General features: G+C 39.6%; 1 protein-coding gene across 20 annotated transcripts in view; it reads left to right on the top strand.

Annotated features, from left to right (window-relative positions):
* Positions 1-10,743: 10,743 nt before the first annotated feature.
* The window catches only part of ADGRL2 (adhesion G protein-coupled receptor L2), a 609,197-nt gene continuing 600,516 nt past the window's right edge, over positions 10,744-19,424 (top strand). For 5 of the 20 annotated variants that reach the window (XM_078072848.1, XM_078072850.1, XM_078072839.1 and 2 more), the window contains exon 1: positions 10,751-11,094. The gene's annotated coding sequence lies outside the window, so the exon portion shown is untranslated. Of the gene's footprint in view, positions 11,095-19,424 lie in introns of all 20 variants that reach the window. The other 15 variants (XM_078072853.1, XM_078072854.1, XM_078072855.1 and 12 more) reach the window with 7 other exon arrangements.

Below are 19,424 nucleotides of genomic sequence, written 5' to 3'. Positions count from 1 at the left end.
TTTTTTTTTTTCATCGTTTTCCTTTGAATTTATGTAACTAATTTTCATATACTTCCGAGTTATTTTACTTAGATGTCTAAAAATTCCCTCCCCGACAACTTTTTACTAGGCACAAAGAAGAATAGAAGAGATAACATTTTATCTACCCCTTTTCACTGCAAAGCCCTAAGAAAACAATATTGCAGGGCATTTTCAAATACTATAAATGTGTTTTTTTAAAACTCCCACTGATCACTGAATTTCTTGTTTTCCCATACATGACCAATTTCCAATTTGCTGGAATTGGATATTTAAATAGATATTTGTTTAATCTACCATCAAAATGAAGCAGATAGTTAAGTCTGCTTCTCTATTGTTCTTGTCTTGAGCAAAATAAAAAATAAAACAATTCCACTCAAACATTGCTTAAATATATAAGCATTATAGGTAACTTTTTTTTTTTTTAAAGATTTTATTTATTTGATAGAGAGAGACACAGTGAGAGAAGGAACACAAGCAGGGGGAGTGAGAGAGGGAGAAGCAGGCTTCCTGCCGAGCAGGGAGCCCGATGCGGGGCTCGATCCCAGGACTCCAAGATCATGACCCGAGCTGAAGGCAGACACCTAACGACTGAGCCACCCAGGCGCCCCTATAGGTAACTTTTCATTGCAAATACACATAAACATTTTTCTTGTGTTATTTCACTCCCAGCTTCTAGCCAAAACATTTAAAAAAAGACTATTCTTGCAATCCTTGCAGAATTTCAAGCCTTAGTCAAAGAAGAAAATCCCAAAAATCTTTTCAGAAATCCTATTTGGGCGCTATTCCCAGCCTAATTTTGCAGACCAAGATGTTTGGGCAGTCCTGGTATGCCAGGGATAAGCAGTTGAGGATTTTTATCTGAATCAAACCCAAACTCCAACCGTAATTAAAATACCACAACACTATTAACTCCTTGACTATGTTAGACGTTGGTTTAGTTGAACTAATTCCACTTCTGGAATATAGCCTCTCATTTATGTTCCTGCTGATTGCTTATATTTTCATTTCAGCACTCCCATTGCTTTTCAAACGATAGAAGTATTGTCTCAGTTTTTGTTGCTATGCAAACATCTCTGGAATTACATAAAGAAAGCAAAATTACTAAAGCCGGATAACATAGATATGGTAACAGAAACTTCTGGAGCCTTCTGTTTTATCCATTTTTCTTCCTCTGATGACTGAGAATGGTGCAAAAGATGTCTTGTGACACTTTATATTGTCCTGTATATTTTGGAGAAAGGAATACTGACTATATATATATATATATATATATATATATATATGTATACCTGCAAGTGCATTGATGTTGACATTTAAGTTCATAGTCCCCTGTGTAGGAAGTATGAACTGGCAGGATCAGTGCAAACTCTTTATGTGTTTATACAACCAAGTATATATGTAATTGATGCTTAGAAGTTGCCATTCTGTAAAAATATGCCCTAAATTCTTTGAAATACCGCCAAAGAAAATCAGCAAAGGACACATTCTCTGTCCCTCATCCCAAGACCGCTTTACATGCATATCCACCTTTTGATCCTGTTCCCTTCAATCCTTCTTTAAGCCCCTAAATTTTAACTTGCATTACCTGTTGCTAGCACTGCTGCTATTCCATTACTGTTTCACTGGGAGTTCTGGAGCCTGGTATGAAGTCAAATATAAAGTGACAAGAGAAAACCAAGGGGTTTCAAAGTACAAATTGTATATGATCTTCTTGCCATAACAGAATAGTGTCATTGTCCTGTAAAATTAGAGAATCTATGCTCTTCTACTCCAGAGAATTAGCAGTATGAATGCTATTCGACAGCTAATAGGAACTCTGGAGAGATTTGGAAATGTTCCCCAGTAGCAGAAGTAGGAGTTCCTAGATTTCCCATATACTTTCCTCAACTCATAAACATATCATTTATTAAAATAAACAGTTATTTACTGGCCATGTCTCCTAAGTGCTGGGCAAAAAGCAATGAGAAAAGCTCCCAAATTTCTCTCTTATGGAGCTCATATTCTACTTGAGAAGATAGTTAACAAACAAATGAATAAGTACAATATATATTAGCTCAGAGGATAGCAAATGCTGTAGAGAGAAGTAAGTCAGGATAGGGGGACAAGATTGAGCTGAGAGTGGAAATGTTGGGCAGTAAATGGAATTTTAATAAAGTGATCACTCTCTGCACTCACCACATAAAAGACATTTCATAAAAGTCTTGAGTCATGCAGGCAAGGTATCTGGGGGAAGGACATGCTAGCTAGAGGGGACAGTGAATCAAAGGACTTGAAAAAGGTACATGCCTTTTGTGTTGGAGGCACATCAAGTAGGCCAGAGGTCCAAGTGGAGAAGGTAGGGAGAAGGTGTAGGATATGATTTCAGAGGGGTCAAAAGTAGGAGGAAAGGAGTCCAGGGAGGGACTCGTTGGTCAATGCAAGGACTTTGGCATTTATGCTTTAGTCTGAATGAGACAAGGAGCCCTTGGAAATATATTGGTTTCTAGGACTGTCTTAGCAAATTACCACAAACTAAGTGACTTAAAACAAGAGATATTTATTCTTTCTTAGTTATGGAGATCAAAAGTCCAAAATCAAGGTGTGTGCAGGGCCATGCTACCTCCAAAGATTCTAAAGGAGATTCCTTCCTTGTCTCTTCCTGCCTTTGCTGACTCTAGGCATTCCTTAGCTTGGGACAACATCAACACAATCTCTGTCTCCGTGTTCACGTGATCTCCTCTGTGTCACTCTGGTGTCTTTTCCTCTTCTGTCTCTTATAAGGACACTTGTCATTGGAGTTAGAGCCCACCCAGATAATCATCTCAAGATCCTTAACTTAATTATATCTATAAAGACTTTTTTTTTTCCCAAATAAAGTCACATTCACAGGTGGCAGAGGTTAGCATGTGAACATATCTTTTGTGGGTCCATATTCAAATCTGTTACATGGAGTTCTGAGTAGAGGAGTGGCAAGATCTGGCTTGTGTTTTAGCAGGTTCATTCTAGTTCCCGTGGTGACAATGGACTAGGGAAGAAGGACAACAGTGCAGTAGAATCTGACAGACCATAGGACACAAAGCAAAAATTCAGGTGAGTATGTGGCCTGTACCTGAACAGTAGTAATGGAGGTGGTGAGAAGTGGTTGGATTCTAGACATATTTTAAAAGTAGAGATGACAGAATTACAAAAGATTACATGTGAAATGTAAAATAAAAGGTAGAGTCAAGGGTGAATCCAAGGTCTTGGGCTTAGATATTTGTGAGTTACTTTTGATGGATATGATAGGAATGCCTCTGTTTCTATAAAGCTTTTATATTTGGGGGGTCAAGGTCATTAGGTAGCTGCTAGTCCTCATCCATCAGGTCTCAGGATGGATGTCATTTCCCTCTGGCAGCCTTCTCTGACTTCAGTAGGTTAGATCAACCTGTCTCTATGCTCTGCACATTAAGTTTATCCTTATTATAACTTTTCTGGTCATTTATTTTAGTTTGCTTTTGCAAACTACCCCCAGAAGTTAGTAACTTAACACAAACAAAAAACATGTATTTAGCTCACGGTTTTGCAAATTGACTACTGGCTTATCTTGACCATGCTTCTGGTCTGGGCCACCAACTGCGGATCTTGTCTGGACTTGCTCATGCATCTACAATTATCTAGCAGGTCAACACGAGCTGGCTGACTCATAAAGGCCTCAGGTGAGATGACTGTGATGACTGGGGTCTCTCTCTGTGTGGTCTCTCGTCCTCCACAGGCTGGCCTGAACTTCTTTACAAAGCAGTCCGAGAGTTCCAAGAATGTGAGAGCGAAAGCTGCAAGGCCTCTTGAAGCCTACTACTTTCAGAATTGGCACAATTTCTCCTCCATTTTTAGTCAAAGCAAGTCACAAAACCAGTCCAGCATCAAAGGATGAGGAAATAGACTCCCCCTACCTAACGGAGAAGTTACTAAATATTGGCGCGGTTTTTGCAATCTATAGCGTCATTTAATATAACTGCTTGTTTTTGTGTCTCTCTTCCCTGCTAACTACCCTATAAGCAGGGACACAAGGCTCTCCTGTTCACAGCTGTATCCCAGAACAATAGATGTGGAATACATATTTTTTTTTAAAGAAATGAATGAGTGAAAGAATGAGTGAGAAAAAAAAAATCTGAACTAATGTGGGCATTCGCAAGAAATGGTCAAAATAAGCATTTTTTCTAAATTTTTTTAAACACAATACATATTTGGAATAACTTTTTAAGGGAGCTTGATACTCGTTGGCTTTATATTAACCTAGAACAATGATTTATTTTAGATTGCTTCTGGAATAGTTGTATTTGTATATACAAGTTAACAATACACTTACCTCTTGACTTGTAGCGGGTGTTATAAAGAGCCATTTTTCTTTAAGGGTTAGAGTTCAGGTAAATCTCATCTTTGCATAAGTCACACGGGTCTCCTTTGGAATCCCTTGCAGAAAGCAAAGTTTTTCAAAAGCACTCTTTTGTTCTTCACTGATGTTCATCTTAGAATCTCATACAAAGGATTCATTAATGGTGATGTGCCTTTCTTGTTAAACAATACTATTGTCTGGGAAACTCCAAGTGTTTTACAAATGGAATGCAGAGGCAAGTTGCTACCCTTTTGCAGTGGAAACATACAAATGCCTTGGTGACAGAGATAACTACTGAATTTAAAATCTCAGTGCTCAGTCATTTCCACTAATGACTTCATTCCCAAAGCCCCATCCGTTTTTCTCTGTTACTGCATGCATCATAAAGAATTTACACTACTGAAGGAGAGCAGGTTTTGTCACCCCAAAATGTCTCCTTGGCACGAGGATTATTTTGAGTGAAAGGCAATCAAACCCAGGAAAAGCTCTTTATTTCCCTGGCAACTGCTTAAATTTACATTGGAAAGGGGCCTGTACCAGGAAGATAGCCATCACCAGAGACAACTTTTTTACTGAACATCTTGTATCTTCATAACAGGGCAACCTTTGCTTTCCAAACACCTCCTCTGCCTTCCTGTAATGGCTTTCCTTCTCTTTGTAGCCCCAATCCTCAACTCCTTTCCTTAGCTCAGGATGTTATATAAGCCTCAGTTGCCTGACTGCCTTTGGGACTCACATTTTTATGGGGCTCCCATATGTAGGAAATTAAATTTGGCTAATCTGTCTTGTATCAATTTAATTATTAGCCCATCCAAAGAACCTAGGAGAGAAAAAGGCAAAGTTTTTCCTCCCCTACACTACCTATCTCCCTTACCCTAACTCCTTTTAGACTCTCTTACATCTTTCAAACCTTCCTTAATGTGAACTTCTTTCAGCACTGAACCTGAATGTCTTCCAGAGCCTTATTGATCTAAATACATCAACATGTTGTTTGTGCTGATTGTCTGTCTGCTGCAGTTAGTCTAATAAGCCTATTGGACTGTTCAATTCTGTGTTTGGTAGCATCGTTGTGTTTTGTACTCAGTACGTCAGAGGTGTGGAAACACAGTAGGAATCTGAGAAGCCATTCCATGAGAGCAGCTCCTGGAGAATCTTCAGCTCTCCAAAGAATCTTTTCTTTTTCCAAGAACAAAAACAATTGGAAAGTTAAAACACAGTGAGGAGCTTTCTAGGGGTCCTATCGATAAATGAAGAGTAAGAGTTCAGTTCTTCGGAAATTGAAGGGAATAAGAAATAAGAAAAAAGAAAGAAAAGTTGGTTCTGCATCAAGTGAATACATTGTGGACTATTAGGAACTTGCATCTGCTGCGAAGCGAACACTGAGAGGAGTTGGGGGTCTAAGATGTCTATGAGGGACCCAAGCCTGCGAGAGTCAAATGCCGGGAGAGGCAGGGTTGGGCAGGGAAAGCCTCAGAGGAGTCCTGCACTGGGCAACACAGCCCGGCCTTCAGAGCCCCATTACACTCAGTCATTGTCCAAGAGCTGCCTGAGGAGGGGAACTGGGTGGGTGCTAATGCCCGCTGGTTGTCAGCTCCCTTCCCCCCTTGCTGCAGAGCCCCAAGGTTCTCCCTGACGGGAGATCCAAGTGGCACCCCTCCTTGGCTGCCAGAGAACTGGAAGTAGTTTGAAAATATTGGGGAAAGGGCTGAATGCTGGACTAACCAGAACTCTTGTCACCTCCACTGGGTGGGTGGAAGGCAGCACGAAGGCAGCAATCGAAAGATAATTTAAAAGAATCCTAATGTATTCAGTCATTCTGTTAATCAGCATAATTTTTCAATCATTTGTGGTTTGTGTGCCCTTTTTGGAGGTCTTACTAGTCATTGTGTTTATGGGAAATTGACAGTTATTAATTGTTTTTAAGCTTGAACCAGTCCTTATTAGAATTCAAATATATTTCCCACTACTGGGTCCAATATCTATGTAATCATTTATCTTATAGTGAATTTTACTGTAAGTGTAATATTTACAAGAAGCAATTTGTCATTCTTGGGTTAAGTATAGAAACTTCGATATTTTCTGGATAAATGTGTCAAAATAACTAAGATTCAAGCAACAGAAGAGAACAGGAAGCTTATAATACAGCATTTTAGATTAGAGTTGGGAGGTTTGCTATCCGGTTTGACTCCGTTATCGTTACTGTTTTTATAAATATGATTTTCCAATTATTAACCATCATTAGTATTAATGGCACTAATGCTGGTAATCTGTCTCACTAAGGATTTCAAAGTGCTGTATTTTTTATATGCTAAATGAGTTTCAGGGCTCCAGCAGTGATTCCCACCCTGATTTGCTACATCCCCAAGTCTCCAAACACAATTAATTTTAATTCATAGATGAATATGCCATTCAGCACTGTAGGTTACAGTATGGGGTGGCGGCCCCTCACAAACGATTTCAGAATATTTCAATTCCCTACAGACTTAAATCTCTAATCTAATTGGCAATACATCCCCCCTTTCCTCACCGGGGATAGCACTCCTTTTCATTTAAACGTTGTCCTCTGTATGTGTTCCCAGGGCTGGGGAGCCCGGGTGAGTGCATGCACGAGGCATACGGAGGCAGAGGAGGGACAAAGGTCCAAGGCTGAGGCCCAGAGTCACAAAGGATCTGTCGTGCTTGCGCCCCGTGTCTCCTTCCTGTGACCTGCTCCTCGGTTCTTTCTAACATTGCGGTCACATCTCTCCACGTTTCCCACTCATCCTTCTATCCTCTGCTCTGAGCATACTCAATTGATTTTCCCAGCTGGTTGTCTCTCTCATGCCGCCCTGCCTCCGCACCCGTGTTCACTCGACCTGGCACACACTGCAGCCTCGCCAGCTCCCCTTGCTTGTCCAACAGCGCCCACTCTGCCTTCAGGAGTCACATCAGGCATTGCCTAGCTTGTAAAGGCCTCCTTAATCACTCCAACTGTGCTTTGCCTTCCTTGCTTTCTTCGCTCTGTACTCTTTTCCTTTGTACAGATGTCCAATATTAGAATCAGTCTGTTTCCACGCTCGCTTCCATCATCTCCAATAAAAATGAGAGCAAGGACTATCTCTTTTGAGATAGGCAGCCCTAGCTTCTTGCCAACAAAACACTCAGTGGATATTTGCTGAAGGAATGAATGAATGCACCCTTGTTCCTTGTTCCAGCACACGGGGGCGGGGCTGAGGGGTGGGAGCTGGGTGTCGAGCACCTGCACATTACTCTCTGAGCGCCTGCTGCAGGATCTCTCACATCCTGGCGGATCCAAGCGTGCCCAAGGGCAGCTCTAGCACTTCCCTTGTTAGGATCGCATCCCCACACACTGTCTGGTATACACCAAACGAGCTCTCTCTCCACCTTCATTGAAATCTGGCTTTTCCTTGGCGTTGTTGGTCTTAGCTAGTTACTAGAAGAAAGTATCTCTGATACAATAATTAAAATAACTATGAATTCATGTGTTACTCTAAGTGTAAACTTGTTAATGTGTTAATTCTGCCAGTAGTATGTGCATTGAAAAAGAGAATGGGAAGCCAGTAAAACATAGAAATAAACTTCTAATGGTGGCATTTCAGGAAATAGGAGAGGACAGATGGGAAGATATTTCTGGACCAGGAGCTTCTGGATGCCCTTCACTTTGTACCACACAAGCCATTTCCTATTCCTGTACAGAAGGTTGGATCTGCTTGCTACAACACTCTCTAGCTCTCCTGAGAATAGTACCTCTATTTCTGTCTTTTATAAAAAGGTAGAGGCACCAGTCCTTCTGGTTGTCAGGGACCAGGAAGGAGCCTTCTTCATACAATGGCAAGAAAAAGCCAAGAACAGACAAAGAAGTCATCTTTTTTTTTTCCTACATCCAATAGACACTGTAGTGACACTTCCCAATTCAGAGAGAGACAACCACGTTGAATGGAAACAGATTCAAAATAATTGAACAATAGCTTACACTGATTAGGTATTTACCCAGGTGCTATGCTAAGCCCTTTCTTTTATTCCTTACATCAACCATATAAAAAAGGGATTTTTAAAGAGAGAAAGAGAGAGAGCACGAGGAGGGGGAAGGGCAGAGAGAGAAGCAGACTCCCTACTCAGTGGGGAGCCCGACTCAGGGCTCAATCCCAGAACCCCGGAATCATGACACGAGCCGAAGGCAGATGCTTATCTGACTGAGCCACCCAGGCGGCCCAATAAAAGGCATTTTTTATCCCCATTTTACACACAAGTTAAGTAACTTGCCCATGGACACAAAGGCTGATAATTTTCTGAGTTAGCACTGGTGCCTAGAAAGTTGTGACTCAAATCCTAAACACACTTTCTGAAAGGTACCCCCTGGTATGAGGAAGGGGACACCTAATTAAGCTTCCATGCCAATATACAATCTAACACTACTTGCACTGTTATTATAATCCCATAATTGGCAAGACATTTTCATGGTATTTATTTTATTTCCTTTTATTTCACGGAGGTACAGAAGACATCACAATTTATGAATCCAATTTTTACTTTAAACAACTGGTATACAGAATATGAGTGCTTTACAGTTATTTCCAGTATCTTCTCTGCAAGCATTCACAAAATATCTCAAATATGTAAAGGATACTTTCAAAATATTTGGGGAGATATTTTACTTATTTTTTTAATTTATTTTTAAAGATTTTATTTATTTATTTGACAGAGACACAGTGAGAGAGGGAACACAAGCAGGGGGAGAGGGAGAAGCGGGCTTCCCCTGGAGCAGGGAGCCCAATGCGGGGCTCGATCCCAGGACCCTGGGATCATGACCTGAGCTGAAGGCAGACGCTTAACGATTGAGCCACCCAGGTGCCCCATGGGGAGATATTTTAAAGGATATTATATGGTCCCTGACTCCAAAGAGTTTACAATCTGAAAAGTAATATTAAGACCCCAATAACCTTCCAACGCCAACCTGTGTGCAAGCTGTATCCAAATTGATATCAGAAACCTGAGAACTCACCCATCCACTCAAAGAGCAATCAGACCATCGGATATCAGAGACATAAAATAACTATTGTCTTCACCCTTTTACTTTCAAGCAATTGTTTCCTAAACACTGTTATAGTCACTAAATCTGCACACTTCAGAAATTCCAGATCTTCATGAGATCTCATGAAAATGTGTGTTGGCATTTTCCCTTAGATTTCTTTTAAAGTATCACTTCTGTCCATCAAGGCAGAGTTCCTGGAAGTAAATTGCTTTTAAATTCTTTCTCTTTCCTGACCAGATATGGGTTCCCAACAGCAGCAAAAATCTGACTGGTCCCTTTACTACTCTCTGCAAATATCCCACACATGTGTATGTTGAGAGTTTTAATGTCATTTGTTGAAATATATTTAACCAATGTCATTTGGTTCACATCAAGTTAATAATGGCTTCCCCAAGGCTATGATCAATTCAGTCAACCAACTGGTTTGACTGATTTTTCCTTTGCATTGACCTAATTGCCTGCCTGTTTGGGCATCTGCAGACACCTTTACACAAAGAGAAGGCAGGCTTCACGTTAACTTGCCAACTGAGGGTTATTCTTTTCTTCTGAGATCTGCCACGGACTTACTGAGTGACTGTTGGCAAGAGTTCCAATCATATTCCACTCCCTCTTTCTCATTTTTAAAATAAGAATAGGAATATATAAAACGCTGATGATGCTAAATGGAAAAGCAAACAATCATTGTCTGTTTAAAGATACATCTGTACTGTAGAGAAAGAAGGATTTCTTCTATTCTGAAATGCCAGCAAAAGACAACATGAAGGGGGGAAAGAAAACCCAATTAACAATCTAAGGAGATTAAAAAAAAAACAAAAAAAACAAAAAAAAAACACCACCACCAAATTCCCTTTCAGTTGTGCATTTGGGTCCTTTCAGGGAATTAATCATTAATGAATATTCAATGCTATTTTCTTTTTCGCACTGCAGTCTATAGCACTACCTCTTTAAAAGTTAACAGGGACTAATTCTCTTTCAAAATACACATTCTCCTTAACAAATTGTCTACGTTCCTTCACTGACATACACGTACGCCAATCAAGTCAAAGCTCTGATCTCAGTCAAAACTCAAGAGTTTTATCCAAATGTGTTTACCTGGCTCCTAATAAAAGATTTTTCTACATGCCATCTAAAATCCTGATGACAAAACAGAAAGACTCCTCAAAGGTCCACAAAAACCGGCTCAGCTAGAGCACCAGCTACTCTGGGTATATTTTTCCCTATGATTAACCAGTTCTTAATGACAACATTGCTTATCTTACAACTGTGACATGAAGAGGGAGCTGTAGCTCTTCTGAGACACAGTTCTGCAAGCACCAGCTTATCCACGCTCTCCGATCTCGTGTCTATTTCTCTTTCTCTCTCCCTCTCTTGCGCTGTCCCTTATTCAGTCACTCTTCCATCTTTTTGCCATTGTGCCAGCTCAATTTAAATGTATCCGCTCTGTATCTGTTCAAGTGGAGATAATCCATGCAAATCAGGAGCAGAGGTTTTCCATGCTTGGTTCACAGAGAGGACTCAGCTTGAGGAGGTCACTCGTTCACAGCCGCTCCTCCCATTATATTTTTCCCCTTATTGCAGAACTGCTGTATGTATACAGTGACTGAAAGGACTCAATTTACTGCAGCTGCCGCCTGTCTTTACTTACAACTTTTTTTTTATAAAGGAACTTACCTCCATCTGTCTCTTCAAGGTAGGAAGTCTGATTCTTCTAAAGACGTGTGTAATGCCTCCACTGTCTGCTCATTATCAAATGTCACTTGAATGCTTTATATTGTTGCTGGCATTAGGCACAAATGCTGGGATTCCAGGTGCCTCACGCTTTTGTTACTTAACCGAAGAGGTACAATTGTTTAAGTGTCGGGTATTGTAATGTTTATTTTCCCTGCAGCCAGCTTCAGTTTTACAATGTCAGAAAGATGATAGTGTCCACTCGCTCATCTAGAAATACAATCCTCTCTCAAGTTTTCCTTCTTAAAAAAAAAATAATCTCTCAGTATGTTTTAACTTCTCATGCATCCCGGCCAAGCATAGTCAAGGGTAAAATTCAACCGTGTTAATTTTGGGTTTTTTTTTTTTTTAACCTGGCACCTACCTGCAGCGTTTTCTGTGAAAAAGAACTAACTGTTGAAATGTTTTTAACAACAGCCAGAAAAAGGATAGATTTTACTTCATTCTGCTGCAAAGCAAGAAGCTGAAGGCCTTATTGCTAACAGGCCTGTCAAATAGATTTATTCTTCACAATTTACAAATTGTTATGAGGCTATGCAGAAGTATTGTAATTAGCCAGGATTCAGTTCCTGTGATTGTACATGCGCTTATTTATTGTTTTGAGATTCAAATTAGATTATAAAAAAGTTTAATGTCGCAGGGCTAACAAAAAAGCTTGTTTATACAACATTGTTTGATGTCATTTTTTTAAGGCTGATTTCAATAGCCAAATGGTTACATTTAGATTAAAAATGCACCTAAGAGGCTAACAGAATTGACGATATCCATGCTGATTTATGAAGTCAATTTCTGGGCTTACATGACTTCATATGTGTTTCCTTGAAGTTACTTGTAATAATATTTTAATCATTCCTTAGTCATTCCAATTTTAAAACATACTAAATGCCATAAAATTATAGACTCGAAAATCTCTTTTTGATTAGTACAAATATAATTATAACATTCCAGTTATAATTTAGTTTTCAATAAATGTAATACGTCTTTGAAAGCAGTCCCTATTAATATAATTTTACATTTATTACCTTATTTTCCAGAAGGTTTGACATGTAGCTATGACAAGACCATTTAATCTCTTGTGTAGTATGGAATTGAACATAAACAGTAAACAAAGTTGACAGTCCTGAAAAGAAGAAAAAATGATCCTCTGGTATACTGAATAGTTCTGATGACATAAATCTTAGATTTCATCTTCCAGGTAGATACTTGTAGTTAGTGGAGTTCAAGGGAAAAAATTTATTATCCACATAAAATATCTCAGTGCCAAAAATGTGCGGTTCTTTTTCTTTCTGATACAGACTCTTCTACTGAAGAAAAAAAAAATGCACTCTGATTTTTGAGTACAGTACAAGGCATGAAGCCCTGTCATTGTTAGCATAAAGAAGACATCTACACAAGCATTACTGTGCAGAGGGCAATCTTTCTGTCTCTGGCATTTGTTAGGTTACTGTACATAGAATTTAACAGATGAATATGTTCTGCTTCGTGGCATTTTAGTGATCCTACTGGTATGCAGGCTACTCTGCTAGGATAGCAACAGAAAAAAAAAAGGGGATATATGTTTTATAGCAGTAGTGATAAAAGCCTTACACAGGGAAGAGAAGAAGAATTTGACTTATTTTCTGTGCAGTAATTAGAATTTCTTTAAAACTCTTTGAAATACTGAGTGGTAAAGTAAACTGAGGCTTCTCCAGGAAGGGCTAATTGAATGTATCTATTCGAATCATGTAGTTGCCCATGAATATCTTCTTCCCAGACACTGTCACTGGAGGATTCCATTCACATCTTCAGGATTACAGGGAAAGAAATGGATTCGTCACTCATGGTAGAGGGTGATTCTTTCATATTTAAAACGAGTTTGAGAAGAGCACCCGACACAGGAAAACCTAAACAGATGGAAAGGTGTGTGAGGTTGTCTGGTTGTGTGAACTTGAGACTAGTGCAAAACCAAAGGATGCCCCTTCAGAACAAAGGAATGCCATGCAATACTCTGTCAGCAGTCAAGCTGAGCAGAGATATAAAAAGTGGCCAGGGAGACCTTCTGGGGAGAGAGAAAATGCAAACAACGAGGCATTCTCTTTTCAACCAAATTACCAGTATTTGATAGGTATGACGGCATTCCCCCATGGAATTTCAACCCATCATTTCACAGCTATTTCAAAATCACATATTTTATAGACTTACACATTTGTTTGTAAACCTCCTAGGAAATTCTCCAAAGACCTAATAACTTGTATGCCTTAAATTAGGTTTTACTGTGCATCCTAAATAAAAAGGTCACAGCCTTTAACTCCCATGGGTTTCTTTTGCTTCGTCTGTAAACTTGCCATTCCTTCAGTAACTCATTCAAGCAACTGTTCGAGATAAGTTACATTTTACTCCATTTGAGTGTGCCTTGCAGCAGAATCTATAGAACTGGTAAAACCTGTAGCTATATATAATACCATGTTGTTATTCCCACCTGGCTCTTTTCTGCTGGTTTTACTGAGTGCAGTTTAAAAGATAAATTATCATCTTAAAGGGATACTATGGAGGGTGTTAATAAGTTCTCTGTAACTTCGGGAGAGTTCAGTGGTGCCCGGGAAACGCATCCCTGCTTGAGGAGAAATGATGTGCTTCATCAGCAGACATTCAATGCCTATATCATCTGTAGACGTGCAAAATTCCTCAAGAAGGACTATATCGTGCCATACATATTTTCTCAATCTTGAAACATTGCTGTGTATGGATTGATCATAATTATCAAGTGAACACTCAGCAGATACTAATTGCTTTATGTGTATTAATTTAATCTGCATGACACTGTGAGGTGGATGGGACCATCATCTTCATTTCACAGATCAAGACATTGAGGTATAGGGAGCTTCAGTGATTTAGCCAAGGCCTCGCAGTTGTGGTAGAATTGGGATTTGAACCCATTTATTCTGATACTGGTTTCAAAACATCACACAACAATGCCTCCCTGGCTAATTAGCTCAGATAACTAAATATGATAAGGATACCCCCCCCCACCACCACCAATAGCAAAAACGTTTCTATTGCCCTGTTTATAGTCTTGATTCTAATATCTGATTCCAATTTTTCAACTCTCGCCAGAGCTCTTTACATCTGTCTGTATTACCATTATAGCAGAGGTTGTTTGGTTTTTTTTTAAGTTCTTTCATTTAATGCATGCCAAGAACATTACAGAACATTTGTCTTTTACCTCAAGGAGTTAAGAACTAAATCAGATCTGTAATTGACTGACTTGTCTACTGACAGCCTTTGAAGCACTGTCCCCCCCACCTTTATTTTTCATTTTTTTTTTTCTTGTCTAAAGAACAAGATTGACATCTCTTTATATGTTTGGAATTTTTCAGTGGTGTAAAGTGTTTGGTAATGATGGAAATTAACCTGAGGCTTTATCTAACTACCTTTCCTTGTAACTCCATTGAAGTTCTGGTAACAATTAAAATTTTCATGCAAACAACTGTTCCCATCAGAAAAAAAATACTCTTCCGTCTTGTCATATCACCCTTCAAAATCTCCTGGGTAGAGGAAAAGCCTCTCTTTCTGTTGGGTACATCTGAATGAAAATTTCCCAAGTTGAAATATACCAACACATTAGAAAAGCAGATAAAGAAAACAAATGGAGTGAAAATTCATCTTTAAATGGTCGGACTCTACACTGAAATAGTTATCTGTCCTTGCATTAGAAGGTGTTATGTCCTCAAGGAGAAATGAGCAAGGACAGGTCCATACAGGGAAGCATTTGCAGCTTTACTTCTGTCTGTTTATTTGGGATAGCTTGAACTGTCTCCCAGTGTTTTTCTACGCAGTGTGAGAAGATGAACTATTATACATGTAACTCAGAGGAATCTGATTCAAAGACTGTGTTCGTTTGACCTCTGAAATATCCAATATGTAATGTAAACAAAAATCTGAACAACACCAACACATAATCAAGAGGCAGAAATGTGGGGAACGTGGGTCAGTAGCAATTGAGCAAGCTACACATTTCTCGAGTAACAAATGAAAAATAATTTTGATGCCATCCTGTGATACCAGCATTCTTTTTAGATCTTATTTGAAGTATCAGGCAGATGGACTGCCCTATATATCCAGAACCCCTATCTGCTGCAGGCAGAAAGCCTGAGAACCTAGCTTTAAAGTTATTTTAATATATCAGTTTTGCCCGGATTAGCTAAGTTAGACATCGACCATTGGTACAGGAAAGGTTGGGAATTAATTTAAATTTGAGCTTACTCTTCCATCATCTCTTGCTGAGTGAGTTTCTTAGCCTGTGAGACATTCCTTTCAGATTTGATTTCTCCATTACTTGGTGGATATTCCTATTTTGAAAGAAAAGGAGGGGGCGGGAACAGATCAGGGCATGGTGGTTACGAGCTGTGTATTGATATAAGCAGTCAAGGAAGTTAAAACTGACCTCAAACCATGTGAAGACTCTGTCCCTGGTTGCTAAATTCTTCAGCTGCAGAATTGAATTTCTTATCCAAAAAGATGTCAATTTCCTGAAATTAAAAGTAAAATCAAAAGATTTTTCTCATTGTGGAAAGCATGTGATATGAGCAAAAAATATTCAGATAAATTAATTCTCAAATGTATTAGCACTGACTGGACAGTTAGCAATACATCCGAGCTCAAAAAATAAATAAATAAAAAATAAACAAAAAACAAAACTTCACTGTCTAGTAAGCTCTACAGTTTGGAAAGCAAAGCCAACACTTGTACAAAGCCTTACACCAGGATTGGAAATTCTGTTTCCAGCTGTTGTTATATATGTTACTTTCCTATCAATCCTCTTCCAGAAATATTAGTTAAGTGCCCTTCCCACAGTCACTGTGACCTCTTCCCTGTCTGTTCACTGCGCCTCCAGTTTACATTACAGAATTCAGCCTCTAACTGTGTCCTTTTCTCCTATTTCCCTGGTTGTTTTATGGGTCATAGTCTTGTATCCCCAGTAGCTTGTAAACTACTTAAGGGTAAAAATCATACTTATTCTGTGTCCTTCACAGAACTTGGCTCAGTGTGAAGGCCAGAGATCAGTCTTGATTAATATTTGAATGATTGATGGAATTTTTTAAAAATCTAGTTAGTGCTAAGGTTATATATATATGTACATATATATATATTTTTTAAATTTGTTTCAAGGGCAAAGTGAGGAACATCCATCCATTCAAAACATTTCTTAAGACCTAGCTAGATTCCAGACACTGGACCCATGCTCTGATAGCATATGATAGTTTACTCATGCTCAATTTTAAGAAAATAGCAATAGGAAAGGAGATTATTCCAGTAGATAAAATTATATCTATATATCTATATATCATATACATAGATATAGATATATGATATATATTACATATATGTGTTCTCTCTATATGTATATGATTTCTCATTTTGGAACTTAAAGGTGCAGGTGACTGGTGGGAGAACTAAGGTGGAAGGTGAGAGCAGGAAGAGAACAAAAAAGAAAGAAATAAGGCAGAAGATGGTAGAGAAATGGGGAAGAGAGACATGTCTTGAGGGATGAGGAGGGAAGGGTTTAGAAAGTTTTAAAGAATGCAGACCTTGGCATTTCTTATGAACCACACTTTACAGCTTTTTAATTCCTATCATTAAATCTCCATACACAATAAGTGGAAGAGAAATTGTAATTAATCTCAAAGAGAAATTATTCTTTGGCCTCAAGATTTGGCTCCCTAGGAATGGATATACGAAACGGGGTTGGGGTCCTAAGTAAGGATGAAAGCAAAGAAGATATAAGATGGCTTTTAAAGCAAACTCTAAAATAGTCAATCCAACAAGAGATCCCACACAGGGAGCTTACAACCATAAATCAAATTCTAAAAAGAATTTGGCAAGCCCCGTCTTCCTCAGGCAGACATCAACACCTAAGCAGCGTGGAGATGGAGCCCTGTCCGAGGAGTGGGCAGCTTCAAAGGTGTGACCATCAGCCAGCGTGCTCCTGGAAAAAGGCTGGGGTGCGTGGAGTCAGTCATAGGATTCAGGAACCAGTGCTGGTAGAAGAGAAACAGGAGAAGCAGTTCGGGGGTCACCAACCTGGGGCAAAAGCAAGGTCTCCCATCCTTCTGAGTCCCCAAACCCAGGGAAACAAAAAATCTCCCAGTTCCTCAGAAGATTCGCTGTGATCTCTAACCACATGGCCGCCCCTCCTCACTGGGGTTCTCTGGCCTCCTGTTAGGGGCATTTGGTGGTCTCAGCGCTCAGTCATTTCATCTTTCCGCTCTCAGCCATGGAGATGGTAAAGACTATTTGTGAGATCCTTCCGCTGAGCAAATGAAAAGCCATTGCATCCTGGTTACCGGGAATCCTTTGGCTTCAGTGAGGGACAGAGCAGCCTGCAGGAGACTGTAGATGCATATTTCTGATTAATGAAAGAAATAGAGGACCATGGTTTAAATCAACATCCTTCTTGGAAAACAACAATCAAAGGCATTTAAAATCACGTGAACTGAATTTATAGAGGAAGCATAATGAAACAGAAAGAACACTAGCTTCAGCCCGACAGACCTGGGTTGGAATCCCAGCTTTTGACAATAGCGCTTCATTTCTCTGAGTTACAGCTTCCTCGTCTGTAAACTAGAAATAAAAATATGCACTTCTCAGTTATCTAGTAAAAAATTAAATATCTGCTATAGGCCCCCAAACAATGCTGAGCTTATGAAAGACGTTCCACAATACTTCACCACATTCACTTTGTTTTCTGTCCGAAATCACATTTACATGACCCTGGACCCCTCTCACAGACACAAGTATTTTGATGTTCATGGCTTAATTTTAATTTGTAGCTAGGAAAAGAAAGAAGATTCGTGGGACAACAAAACACTGATCCTGTTACTAAACTAGTATCTAAAGATAGTGATACTTAAAATTCTCAGGTCTTCTCAGAGGGCAGTGAGGCGGATCATAGCCACGAAGAGCAAATGTTTCAAGAAAGATGCTTCTCGTGCTGGGGGTTATATTTATAATTTGAATTGGAATTACTATTTTCACCTACCTCTGCTTCTCAGGTCCCGACTGAATATATCCTTAAGGCCTGATGCCTAATGCCCAGCATGTGTTAATTTTCACAGCGTTTTGAAACGGCCTGCGGGTGAGTGCTCCCAGGCACTCAGGTAATGGGCTCGGGCTGCAAAGTTTGCCGAATTCCTTCTGAGTAGGTTCTGTGCAGACCACTATGAGTTTCCAGTACCCACGCTCAAAAACCAGATTGAGAACTTTTGGAAGGATTGACCATGAATTAGCCAAACCTAAAATCCCTCCTAAGAGGACTCTTATTTTTAGCTTCTTCTGTGTGCAAGATGAGCACAGGGCCCACATCAGAAAGCAAGAAGCATCAGGGACATGAGAGAATCAGGAGGGCATTTCACAGCTTTGTAGGATTTTTCTGATTTCTTTGGAAACTATGTAAATGAATTCCTTAAACACAGGCTGTCATTGATTTTTCCCGATGTTCATTGATCCCCTCATCATTGCTTCATGTATGTGTTCTCCCAAAACATCTAGTATCGGTATTTCTCTCCCTCAACTCTGTCCCCAATCCATTATAAGTATATCATTAAAACCTGTTTAATTTCCTATGAAAGATTATATTAAGTGCACTTTTAGTGTAATTATGTCAATAGTGGAAGATAAACATGTATTAGGCAGTGCAAAATGCTGATTATCTGTCAGGGTAAATCTGTTTATTTGAGATACAGCAATCTGACAACCCCCTGGTGTCACTCGGGAAAGTACATTCTCCTTCCAGGTACGGTTTGGTGGCATCTGACAGCAAAATGCTGTCAGTGGCCTCCTGCTGTGGCATAATCTTGGTCATATATAAACCCATATACATGTGGCCCTAAGTAATAAAATACAGACGTGCGGATCATGTGTTTTAGGCATACGTGATATGCTTACATTTGGGCATTTTTGTACGGGTAGAAAACTAAGTTGACAAGTTCGAGAGGGGGGAGAGTGGGTTACAGGATTAGCCTGCATTTTCATTTTTGCCCAGGGCAGGGTTTGCCCTCCATAATGGCAGCTCAGAACCATCTGCATTAATCCCCAGAAAAAGGAAAGAGCCGGTGCAAAGAAGGGGAATCAAGGAAGGTCGGTCTGGTAGAGGGTGTGGATCCGATTCTCAATGCAAACGTGCTTCTTTGATTCTTGTAACTTTTTCCTTGAGGTATTGGCTTCTAAATATATCCTAGAGATACCACTGCCGGCCAGCTGTGATTGGCCACCGAGTTTTTCTTTAAGGAGATAAAACAGGATAGGAAGGCGACA

Source organism: Halichoerus grypus, chromosome 5 (genome assembly GCF_964656455.1).
Source record: "Halichoerus grypus chromosome 5, mHalGry1.hap1.1, whole genome shotgun sequence".
In the NCBI taxonomy this organism is placed as follows: Eukaryota; Metazoa; Chordata; class Mammalia; order Carnivora; family Phocidae; genus Halichoerus; species Halichoerus grypus.
The sequence above is the reverse complement of the archived record's forward strand: the minus strand, read 5'-3'. Positions and strand labels throughout refer to the sequence as shown.